Source organism: Stegodyphus dumicola, chromosome 2 (assembly GCF_044657685.1).
Source record: "Stegodyphus dumicola isolate Sdum_Otavi_A_Nest chromosome 2, ASM4465768v1".
NCBI lineage: Eukaryota > Metazoa > Arthropoda > Arachnida > Araneae > Eresidae > Stegodyphus > Stegodyphus dumicola.
This window is the reverse complement of record NC_140769.1, coordinates 82,895,029-82,908,266: the sequence shown is the minus strand read 5'-3', so window position 1 is coordinate 82,908,266 and position 13,238 is coordinate 82,895,029. Positions and strand designations below refer to the sequence as shown.

The window sequence follows — 13,238 nt, the reverse complement described above, 5'->3', positions numbered from 1 at the left end:
AGCTTAAAATGACCTACAGAGCATAAAACGTACATTTGGGTTTAAGAAAGGGGAAAACAAACCCCTAGTACATCCTCACTTTTCCATCAATGCTGGCCCAAAAGTGACATTTCTTTCCCTCTGTCTATGAAATTATTGAAAAAAGGTCTCCCGTAGCCAAATTAGATTTTGTGGTGGTGTTTCACTTCATAAGCATTTTTCTACTCTGCTTAAAGACCTAGTTCTAATTCCTCTTTATCATAAATTTCCTGATTGCTCTCCACGTATTCTTCGGCCACTAGATGGAGACATTGGTTTTGTGCTTTTAACATTTAGCTGAAGGAAAAATGCCTTTCATTGAACAAATTAGTATAGATGTGATAATTTAGCACTGTTTTTCCCTGCTTAAAAATATTATACTTCGAGTTAAATAGGTGATTAGGATTATAATATTTGTGTAGAACCATTAATTTGTCTCTCTGTTATCAGATGTCGAACAATAATTAATCAAATGATGTTGAAAATGTATTTTAGACTTAAATTATGCTTCTTAGAGTAAGCAACCTTTAGTTTCAGAGCCTATGTTATGAATCAAGATGATTTTGCTAATATTTTAAACCCATTCCATTAATCATTGTTATCTGTTCAGAACGTTTCTAGTTTATTCCCCTGCTGAATAAACAAAGTTTTGAAGATGATCATCTTTTCCCAATTATGTATGCATTTTAAAGTACTTAATGAGATTCTTTCAGAGTGAAATAGCCAAACTATCTTCGAACAATTATGTTTAGCAATCGGAATAGGCGAAGCGAATAACACTCCTCCTATTCCCCGTGCTGTTTCTTTACATTAGCACTATCATCAGATGAATTAACAGAGAATTTCGCATTTGAGAAAAATCATGATAAATGATGCTGGTTTTTCGCCGTGTCATAGATCGCATTTTATTGCATATTATAATATACCGTCACTTTAAGATCGAATTTAAAATTATTGACTAATGACAGAGAGGGCTGTAAAGAAGTAACTTTAACGATACTTACATTTTTGGCAGAGCTTACTATTCATTATCATCATTCATCAAGAGTATGAATAAATGCTCGGGCTTCTCTCAGTTCCTTATAACAGAGATATCCTATAACAAAAAACTAAGCGTTAACTGCACTGATTAAAAAAATATTTTTAGTAAATATTAAATAATATTAGTCTTAGATCGCTTTGATATTTTATTAGAAATCTAACTAAATTAACTACGTTAATACTATAAATTTATTTAACGGCATGCAAATTTTCTTGCAGTGAAAAAATGGTAGTTTTGACTGCAAGGAAACGATCCCTAATCTAGCTTCATTTTGAGGTTCTCTTTCATAAACTTTAACATTAGGTTTGAAACGAGTATCTTTAGATATCGCTTTCATTAATGTCATTTTAATGTTTTCTTTCAGATCGTGGTTAAATCCAAGTTCTGTCAACAAGAAAGATTTAGCAAAAACTATCCACTGGTTTCCGTAGCCAAATATCCTGGTTTCACAACTAACTATAATTTTTTATTAGTAGATGCTTTCAACTATTCAAATACATACCACTGGGAACATTTTAGAAATGATCACTGCGTTTTTTTAATATTTCCAAAACATAAAAATTGTCCTTAGCTTCCTCTTTTATTTTCGAAAGATTACGAACATTATAGTTCAAGAAACAAATAGTTTGATGAAATTCAAATAAGCTTAAATATAAGAAATTCCAATAGTTCTTTTCTGAGAATATATTCCTTTCTATTATATTTAGTTTTGTTTTCTATTATACATATAATAAAAAAATGAAGAGTAGCAGTGTTGCAAACCACTGCCACCAATTTTATTTTCTTACTGCTCTCGCAATGTAGGTTATATGTAGCTCCAAAACAATAACTGCTCGTCGCTAAATTCTGAAAATAGACTATCGATCGCTTTTACTGATTTCTATGTGGGTGATGTTCTCACTAGAGTAACCGATTTATTCAAGGCCAAGCAAATTAAGATTATAACTGATAATTTAGTTGCGCGCGGTAGCATGAAGCTTACAAAAGTGGAATTCTGACATTTTGAGCGATAACTTAATGGAGTTACAAGAACATATATTTCCTAAAAGAAGCAACGCGAACTCTGTCCAAGCACTGGAGAAATTTTGGAAGACATAGTTTCTTTTTCACAGATTAGCATACAGAAAGGAAACACCTATACCAAACAGTTCAGAGCTATCAAATATTTTTCATTCCATTGTAACTGTTCGACGTATAAAGTCAAATCAAAGTATGAGCTCTTCTTCAAGGCAAAGTTATCTACTCACCTCAATATGGCAGTCACCATTCCCTAGTTCAAACTATATGCAACTGTGCTTTTAAGCAAGTTAGTTTTAAATTCTTTAACATTAGGAATCAGTAAATTTAATTTATAGACGGATTCCATCACTGTAATTTGGCCAGAAGTGATGGTCACTTTGTTATGGAGGCACCTAATAATGGGACACCTTTGCCTCGTATGAAGGGACGTACATTTACAACCATGCCTTCTCCGGGATTCGAAACCGGGCCTTTTGGTATCGCACTCGACTCCCCTAACCACAATACCGCCTGGACCTACCGGACAATACCACCGCATTCTAAAATTTCGTTAACATTCGTTTCGCACCCTCTGGATGCTACACTCATGGCCAGATCTTTTGACCCTTGTCATCCCCCCAGCTGTACCACTGAATGACAGTTTGAGAAGAAATATGTAGAATGAGGATCTCTTCCTAATAGTTTTTAAGGAATACATGTCAGTTGCTGGCAAAATAGCTGAAGTTATTTTATGTCCCGATGTAAAAGCACAATCAGTGAATATTTAAACATGAAACGGCATTTTAATTAAAAAATTAAACATGGCACAATGCTGTTTGGGGAACTTTCAATTTAAATGTAATTTTTCTCTAGCTGCCGTTACCAAGAATATTAAAATCTTTTACCAATTTACCTTTCTCTTTCAGATTTAAATCCTTTCGTTATGCATGTTCGACATGTTACGACTGCACACAACAAATTAAGCAAATGCTTCTCTCTTGATCTATTCAAGCTTTAATGATCAACAGAAAGATTGCTCTTCGTCTGTTTATTCGATCTGCTACTTCATGATTAGAGGAATGACCAATTCTTTCCTTGTTTTTTCTTCAGCCTACAATTACCACCTTCTTTCAATTCAAAGATTCTTAATGTACGGTAATGCTAAAAACATTTCATATTTTTTATAATTGTCTATGGATATAAAGTGTCTATAACCATAAGATATGGAATACAAAAACTACAGCTCCACCTCCAATCAGTTATTAGAAAAGTAACCCTCACTCATTTACAATGCCTCTACTTTAGAAAATTGTTTTTGTGAATTATAAAATAAGCAAATTCTATGCTTGTGAAATCACTACGCGTGAAGTATTCTGAAAATAGTGTCTCACAGCCAAAGAGACCAGGGGGCTAAATTAATCAGTCAAACTCTTCTTATTGAAGCACTACATACCTGAAGGATAAAGATATGAACTACGAAAACATTTGATAGGTACAAGTAGTATATTTAGGTATTGAAAGCTCAATCTTCCGTCAATCTGAATTTAATACATTTGGTTTGGATTATTTCATTAAGACAAAGCACTCGAGGGCTATCTGTCTAAGAGAAGTAATGCCTTCGTGGAGGACTTTCTAAGAGAAATTCGCTTTTATGCACGTTACGCATGGGGAAAACCACGAAAGCTCAGACTACTTGCCAGGACTGAACTGCGATTTTACCGCCCAGCGGCTGGTGGGTTCTGAGTACAAAAGCGGCGGAGATGAGTTTAATATGCGATGCATATTGCATGTATTTTGAATCAAACAGGAGGCATGATTCCTTAATATTGCATGCGTAAGTAAATTTCTTATCAAAATTAACTATTGCACTAGTGTTTTCACCATGCTAATTACAATGTGTAATCATTGCTATTATTGTGTAATATAGCTTTCAAATGATACTTACTGAAAGAATAAAGAGCATGCGAAATCATTTACTGTGTTAGACAGGACTTTGTTGGTTAGTTAATTTTTAATTTTCATTATCTTATAATTGCACTTGTTTATTTATAATTGTAATTTTATAAAAAGTATAAGGTATTTCTCCCGCCTTCTTAACATGCCTTCGTAGTGATGTGGTCAGCACGCTGGGTGTGTATTCCAGAGGTCTGTGGTTCGATTCCCGGCGAAGGCGTTGCTCGTTTTTCATCACTCCTGATTTAAAAATAACCGAATGTCTCTACAAACTGAAAGTCAAGAACATCATAAGGCCGGACGGCATCTTACCGCCTAACTGTAGTTGGCGAGGGGGCTAAGGCTGCTTAGCTCACGCTTTCACTTGATCCTAGAATATCGCTACAAGCGGACTGACCGATCTGACCATTAAATAACTAATAAGGTAAGTCAGAAGGTATATACCTAGGTATAGCTGTATCATACATTATAAAAGAAAAAGATTTGAGATAGATGGAACTCATATCGGACGCCCTCATATCGGAGCAAGATCGGATGCTAAGTTCAAGTAAATGGAAGTTTGATATCGGGGGTTTTGGCAACATGTGACTTCGCCAGCTGTCGTTAGGCAGGAACAGTTAAGAAATCTAGCATGTTCTTTAACATGGGAAAAACTCGAAACAAAAATTAACTCCCCTTCGGCTCTTTCCAATGTATTGGAATTCTTAATAAGCATTTTTTATCATAATCTTTAATGGCGTGCTTCTTTTCCATTTTGATGAACGCAAATGTGTTCGGACTGTGCGTATTTGTTAAATTGTCACTCTTCCCATCTATCCATATAAATTGCAAAAAATAAAACATCAAAGACACACGCCAAAGTAAAACATAAACTTAACAGGCTGCGCGTAGATTTTAGCCAAAAATCAAACGACTAAAAATCTACGCTAAACACAATGTTGTTGCTTTGCTAATTTTATGTTACCTATGATAGTTGCATTTAGTTTTTGAAAGATAGCTTAAATAGTCCTTTTGTTAATCATTTGGAATAAATTAATTCATTTAGATAAAAAGTTAAAACCAAATAAATATGAAAATTGATGTGCGCAGTATGTGTCATATGAGTTTAAAGCAAAAATGACAGACACATTTTAACAGATTAGTATACCTTGTGAAAGAATTTTTATACTCTTTTGTAAGGCTACTTTTCCATAACATTTAAGCACCTGATAATAGTATGTTTCAGTTGAGTAACTAAATTTATTTCACGAATTTTTTTGAAGATCTTGTTGGTTTTGATTTAGTATTTAAAAAAATTAAATTGATGAATTTGCATAAAAAATCTTACGCTAAATGTAAAAGTTTGGAAACCAAAAAATATGTTATTATCTTATGAAAGCTTAGTCACCTCAACTTTCCACTTTAATTTTATTTTCAGATAAATTCAATTTTTTCACAGTAACTAAAGTGATTTGCTGAACCATTATTAGGAATTCTTAAATTTTATAGCGAATGCAATTATGGTGAAGCTGGAAGATAATATTATATCGAGTAACAATTCTATTCAATTTCGTTGCCTGCAGCTTTGAGAAATGAAATGAAAATACAAAAAAAAAAAAAAAAAAAAAAAAAAAAAAAGGAGAGAACACTTTCAAAGATCATTTATTCATTTTATCACTTTACACTCTGTACTTTTATAAGATTTTCTTCCCGTTTGCTATCTTATTGATCTCGCAAAAATGGCTGAGGCTTGTATAAACAAAAATAATAAGGTAACCATAATTCACTTTGTAACATTCGCTATGTGATGGGAATTATAATAAAAAGTAATGCTTGCTACGTTATGAGAATCATATAATAAGAGCATAAATATCAAAATTCAGGATTTAATTTTGAACATAGTCTTAATTAATACCCTTAGGTTATTTGACTATATTTACAACTTAGGTTGCCATTTGAAAAGATTAAGGAATGTTCTGAGCTGCAGAGACATATAACGTTTCGTTTATCACCAGATAAATATTTGTATTCAGAAAAGAATTTTTTTGTCTATGTTTAGCAAAAATGAACATATAAAAAATAAATGGAATTTCTACAGCATGAAATTTTCATTGTTATTCAGTTTCAGAGTCACGAAATATATTTTACAGCCCATTTGTAAAAAATATGAACTTTTATTGAGGAAGCAGTAATAAATCTAAACAATTTTAATGAACTATGAAAATAATGTGCCCTAGAGAGTTTATTTTGAAACAAACATTAATAGCAAAATAGGACTCTTTGATGTTAATGACAATATTTTAATCAAAATAAGTCCCTTCTTTTTAATTCCCCCCCCCTAAGATGCTGGAAAAGCTGTAATCGTAGCGTCCTTGATGAAGCAGCGTTTCTTTCACTAAAAAGACAATATCTTTTAAATTTCAATTCGCAGTCTCTAAGATTTAGGAATACAATAGATGTTTCAGATTTTTCATGCGCTATTTAAGCCTGTTAACAACAATTATTGGAAAAGAAGCCAATGAAGTAATATGCATAATTATGTTTTCTTATTATGGGTATTTTAATTTATAAGGTGTTTCTGCTACCATCTCAGCATGCCTTCGTGGTGTAGTGCTCAGTACACTCCGCGCGTGTTCGAAAGGGCCGTGGTTCGAGTCCCGGCGAGGACACTGAACATTTCTTTAGCTTCCTGCTTTAAAAATTATCTGATGTCTCTACAGTTGTGCCCAAACTAAAAAAGGTGGTGGATGATGATTCTCCACCACCAGGATTTGGTGATTGGGTCCCCTAATTCCCAGTTTCCCTTTAAGGGGACTCATACACCTTAAGATCTTCGAGTATGTGACTGTTACAAGAATTGGGATACCTTATTATTTTAAAAGCAATTACTTCCATCTTTTTACAGCTGAATACATGATATAGCTGCTTTCTGAAATAGTAATCAGAAAGTTTGCTTTGCTACAAATGCTTTTATAATTTAATCCGCTTTGTGACAAAGTTTTTTGCCATGTTTCCACCTTGCGCGCACATTTTAAAACATTCTGTTGCATAATGTAATTCCATATTTATTATACAGCTTTCATAACATTTGGGAACTACTGTGAAGCAAAAATTCTAGGAATTTCATGTCAAATTTTATTTCATTTGGAGTTGAGTTTATAAAATGTATTGTGTTAAAAAATCTGTAATGTTTTCGTTCATAAAATTTTTTAATATTAAAATATTCATCAGATTTTTGGGTCAGTTAAAAAATAGTGCCCATAAAAAGAATTCCATCAAATTTCAAGTATGTACCATTAGCCACTATTAAAATATGATGTGCGCAAGGTGGAAACATGACGAAAAATTTTGACACAAAGCGGATTAAATTACAAAAATATTTGTGGCAACACAAACTTTCTGGTTACTAGTTCCCAAAGCAGCTATATTATGTAGTCAGCTGTAAAAAATTGGAAGTAATTGCTTTTAAAATAAATAAAATATCCCAATTATTCTCACATATTCGAAGATCATAAAGGGTTTAAGGTGTAAGAGCCCTCTTAAAAGGGAACGTATATAAGACGTTTCTTCCCGCCTTCTTAGCATGCCTTTGTGGTATAGTGGTCAACACACGCGGCACTTATTCAAGAGGTCCGTGTTTCGAGTCTTTTTTTACAGTGGAAAATTAAAGTTGTATTTGATCAAACTACTAATGAAAGGAAATCTGTTGAGAAAACACATTTGCCCTGAAAGTCGGCGGGAAAAAAAAAAAAAAAAAAAAAAAAAAATCGGAAATCTAGTGCCAGATGTCATATATTGCTGCATATTTAAAATATTGGAAAAATAGTCGATAAAGATTTATTGGAGGGCGTTGCTAACTTATACGATAACGTTAAGTAAATTTACTTTTACATCTGATAAATCTTCCATGTTATCGGGAATCATTACCTATCACAAGGGAATCGAAAATAATTGTAATCAATCTGGAAATAATTCGTCTGAAACAGATTGCAATTATTTCTCTATACATAATCAGCTGACTACTGCGTTTTTAGTACTTAACATTAAGATTCCCAAATGTTACAAGGAAAACAAAATACTTCCGTATTGTTCTGTACTTTCAGTGTTAAGGAATATTCTTTGATATCGCCAAGAGATGGCGTTAGGGTTCCATCTATTGGCTTACTTGACCTTTCCCCTTCTGAACACGTGACTTGAAAAAATATTCTTTTTCTTGAAGGTAGAATTTCGATGCACTACGCAATAGAATTCGATTGAGATTTTAGCTGGAACTATTCAGTTCTTGACTTTTGAGCCTTAAATATTCGATTCAGGCATTTTAGCCTACATTGTATATATGTAAATATTAAGCTTAATTAAAATTTATTGGAAACCCTCCAGGCCATGCATCTCGTCTTTTGGATTATGAGTGATTCGACTTTGATCTAGAACTTTCGTTACATAATGGTGCATCGGCTCCAGAAAAGAATCTGATTAATTTGAAAATATGTGTTTTTTGCCTTTTGGATTAGCTTTGTAAGCGAAGACTTCTCACGGTAAGTCTCCTTTGATAATTTATTAAAATGGAACAGAAGACACTAATTAAGAATCGAGCACATATACGTGCTTCTGTAACTCAAATTATTAAAAATGTAGATGAGTATTTAAAAGAAGAAAATCAAGAAGAGTTAGAAAATTGTTTGGAATTGTTAAATAGTAAAGAAACGGAACTATATGATTTAAATGAAAAAATACAAAATTTGATTGAAGATAAATCAAAATTAGATTCAGATATTAACACTTCTATGGAATATAACGATAAAATAATAATAGCGAAGTCTAAATTCAACCGCTATTTAAGGAAATACAATACTCAAAATATCAACACGAATTTAAATAATTCATCTACAGAAGTTGAAACCAAAAGACAAATTGAAGGCAATGTGAAATTGCCCAAACTCTTAATTCACAAATTTTCCGGAAATTATAACGATTGGATGAATTTTTGGAATTCATTCAAGATCACTATTCATGACAATGTTACACTTTCGAAGATAGAAAAATTTAATTATTTGAGAACTTATTTATGTGGAAACGCAGCATCAGCCATAGAAGGTCTCTCAATCTCAGAGGCTAATTATGACTCTGCTATAGACATTCTTAAAAATAGATTCGGCCAAAGTGACCTTATTATCAATACACACATTTCTAATCTCTTAAATTTAAATCCCGTTCAAAGTTCAAGTGAAGTGACAAAATTGCGAAAACTTTGTAATACAATTAACGTTCAAGTCAGAAGCCTTTTAGCATTCGGCCCACCAGCGGCCGAGCGGTAATGTCGCTGAACACTGGTAGTTCGGTCCGAGGTTCGAATCCCGCGAACGGGCTGGCTGCATGGGTGTTTTCGTGGTTTTCCCCATGTGTAACGTGTATACGAGCCAGTTTCCCTTAGAAAGTTCTCCACGAAAGGCATCCCTCCCCTTAGGCAGATAGCCCTAGTGTGCTTTGCCATAATTAAATACACCAACACACCTTTTAGCATTCGGTGTGAAACCAGAAACATATTCCAACATGTTTATTCCAATTTTGATGAAAATTGTCCCGAACGATATAACTTTAGAATTTCATCGTACAAATACTGAAAATCCTTCAACCTATGATTTAAACAAATTTCTAGACTTTCTCCGATTAGAAATAGAATCACGAGAAAAGATTAATTCGTTATCCTTTCCACGCAAGTCAAACCCGGAAATGAAAGGTATTAACAGATATCCACCGACGCCGAAACATAAACAAACTGTCACCACACATGAATTTATGGCAGCCGCGTCATCAAATCGAAACTGCATTTTTTGTTTTCAAAACCATGACTCAGAGTCCTGTTTATGCCTTACAGTTAATGAGAAGAGAGATATTTTAAAAAAAACAAGCGCGTTGTTTTCTTTGCCTGGCCCCTAAACACAAAATCTCACAGTGCCGGCAACGTCAAACTAAAGTTTGTAAAATTTGCAAAGGTAAACATTCAGAAGCCATATGTTTTAAATCCAGTTCGATAGTTAAAAATACACCAAGTGATAAAAAGGATAGTATATTAATTTCGAAAAATGATACACAAACTAAGGAACAGAAAGAAGAAATTGTTTCGGCCGTTTCACATAATGCAAATAATACAATTCTTTTACAGACTTGCACGATAAAAGTTAAAACAGCTAAGGAAAAGGTGTTTGCCAGACTTCTCTTGGATAGTGGAAGTATGAAAAGTTTTTGTGCTCGCGAGTTAGCGGACAGATTAAACCTCGAAGTCATAAGAAAAGAAAAATTGACTGTCTACACTTTTGGGAATACTTCTCCCATCCAAAAAAAAATTATGACGTAGTTAAATTAACTTTAGAACATAGAAGTTCTCCCGATTCTAGAATAGAAGTTGAATTATTAGTAACTGATCATATATCAGGTGCAGATATTCCACCTCCTAAATCAGAAGAAATTATACAAAACAGACAATTAAAAAATTTGCTGCTCGCAGATTTTCCCGACTGTAAAAAAACCCATTGTCATTCTAATTGGTGCAGATTATTATTACAACATAGTAATAGGACACGTTAAATACTTAAGCAAAAATCCCTTAGGCATCTTGTTGCAGTGGAAACTATTTTCGGCTGGTGCCTACATGGACGAAAAGGTGATGATGATGTCTCTTTAGCTTTCAATGTAGTCGTAGGGAAAGATTTGATTTCCAAACAAATAACAAAATTTTGGGACTTGGAAAACTCAGGAATTATTGATAAGAGGGAAAACTTCGATTCAACTGAAAATGAAGTCGTCGAATATTTCGAATCAAATATAACATATGAAAATTCTCGCAATAAAGTTAGATTGCCTTGGAAACATGACACATCAAATCTAAATAATAATAGGGAAATCGCAGAACAAAGATTTCATCGACTTAGAAAACGATTTAAAAAAGATCCTAATCTTTTTTCTGAATACAGGAACGTATTAAGAGATCAGTTAAATCAAAATATTATCGAACCAGTTTCAGAAATTTCAAATGAAGAGGATGTCGTGTTTTACTTGCCACATAGGGAAGTTATACGCGAGGATCGAGCTACAAGTAAATTACGTATTGTTTATGATGCATCATCGCATGCCCCAGGATCCATTTCTTTAAATGACTGTCTACATGTTGGGCCAAATTTATACCCTGAAATATTCGAAATATTGTTAAGATTTCGGTATAATCTAATAGCCTTCACCGCAGATATAAAACAAGCCTTTTTACAGATTCTCATACACGAAAAAGATCGAGACGCAACCAGGTTTCTGTTTTCCGATTTCCCTAATGATGAAACCATTTCTCCTGACATATATAGGTTCACTAGAGTTTTATTCGGAATAAATAGTAGTCCATTTCTATTAGCCGCTACCATTAAACATCATCTGAAAAAATATAATAAACTTTATCCTACAACGGTTAACTTTTTGAATGAGAACGTATATGTAGATGATGTGATTGGAAGCCTACCAACGATCAATGAAGCATTAACTACGAGTCTAGAATCGGTCCAAATATTTAAGGAAGCAAGCATGCAGCTTCACAAATGGCATAGTAACTCGAGACAATTACATGAATTGTGGGTAAAAAAGGGTATCGTTCCAGATGAAAATCCTGAAGATTTTAATAGAGAAAATTTCCCATTTAAAGTCTTAGGTATGGCATGGGATAATTCAAAGGACTTACTGTATTTTGATGTTCGGAACTTATTGTCTTTCACATCTAAACCAATAGAAACAAAACGATTTCTTCTACAAGTGTTGGGTCGGATATTCGATCCGATTGGAATTTTAGGACCTTTCACTGTTAGAATAAAGTGCTTAATACAGAAGATTTGGTTGTCACAAATAGATTGGGATGAACCGTTACCTGAAGATTTGTCCTCTGAATGGAGAAAGTGGTGTGAAGAGCTACCTCAAATGGCTGAATTCTCCATCTCTCGTTACCTTTTCATGCACTCGAACATTAATGTCGAAAATCTCGAACTACATTGCTTTTCAGATGCAAGTGTCAAAGCCTATGGTACAGTGGCATATTTACGTTTCACGACAGAAAATAAAGAAATCAAAACGACCTTTGTCTCTTCTAAAAATAGGGTAGCCCCACTAAAATCCCTTACTTTACCGAGGTTAGAATTAATGGGGGCATTGTTATCAGTTAAGTTAGTCAGCAATATTCTGAAAGCACTGAAATTGAGAATTCCGTGCTATTTTTGGACAGACTCAACAATTACTTATTTTTGGATCCAGAAACAACCTGAAGCCTTCAAATCCTTTGTCAGGAATCGTGTCGAAGAAATACAAAAATTGAGTTCACCTCAAGATTGGCATTATTGCCCAGGTGTCGACAACCCTGCAGATCTCGTATCTCGGGGAACGAAGATTTGCAAGTTAATAAATGAGACCATTTGGACGCAAGGTCCCCAATGGCTTCAACTCCCTCACGAACTTTGGCCAAGATTAGATATTAAAGAAACAATAGATGAAAACAAGCTGGATTACCGAAAGAGATCCGGTGATATACATCAACTTGAATGTACAATCGAAAAAAGTGCAGATGATCTTTTCGACATATCAAAATATGCAAATTAGAGAAGGCGTTGAGAGTCACTGCTTGGACAACACGTTTCATTAGAAAATTAAGAAAAACTAGCGACATTCAAGGAACTCTCACAGCTGAAGAGTTACAAGAAGCAGAAAATTTCTGGATAAGATCAGAGCAAAAGAAGTTTTTTGCCGAAGAATATGAATCCCTCAAAGAAGGTAATTCGGTTGGAAAAAATTCTCCTTTGTATAATTTTCTTCCTTACATTGATGAAAAGGAAATCATGAGGTTGAGAGGAAGACTGGAATTTTCTGACTTCTCACTAGATAATAAACATCCAATAATCTTACCTAAAAATTCTCGACTAACGATTCTGATTGTATGCAAAGAACATGGGAAGATAATGCATGGAGGAATTGCTGCGACTTTAGCTAAAGTCAGATCACGCTTCTGGATTCCTAAAGGACGACAGTTAGTCAAAAAAGCATTAAAAGGTTGTATAATTTGCCAAAAATATTTAGCTAAACCAGCAGACCAGATGACAGCACCCTTACCAAAGGATAGAATCCAAGAATCGCCTCCATTTGCAGTCTGTGGAATTGATTTCGCCGGACCAGTTTACGTAAAGAGTTCTAAAGACATTCGAAAATCCTATATTGTTTTGTTCGT

The 13,238-nt window shown here is 33.9% G+C and overlaps 1 protein-coding gene and 1 long non-coding RNA gene across 6 annotated transcripts in view; one reads left to right on the top strand and one right to left on the bottom strand.

Moving 5' to 3' along the window:
* Nucleotides 1–13,238, bottom strand: part of LOC118184750 (somatostatin receptor type 2-like) — a 512,152-nt gene that overhangs the window by 239,341 nt on the left and 259,573 nt on the right. For all 5 annotated transcript variants that reach the window (XM_085810824.1, XM_085810825.1, XM_085810827.1 and 2 more), the window contains one exon: nt 1,023–1,114. The gene's annotated coding sequence lies outside the window, so the exon portion shown is untranslated. The remainder of the gene's footprint in view (nt 1–1,022; nt 1,115–13,238) is intronic.
* The window catches only part of LOC146998499 (uncharacterized), a 48,134-nt gene continuing 43,118 nt past the window's right edge, over nt 8,223–13,238 (top strand). Inside the window, exon 1 of the long non-coding RNA XR_015039467.1 lies at nt 8,223–8,526. This is a non-coding gene — a long non-coding RNA (uncharacterized LOC146998499). The remainder of the gene's footprint in view (nt 8,527–13,238) is intronic.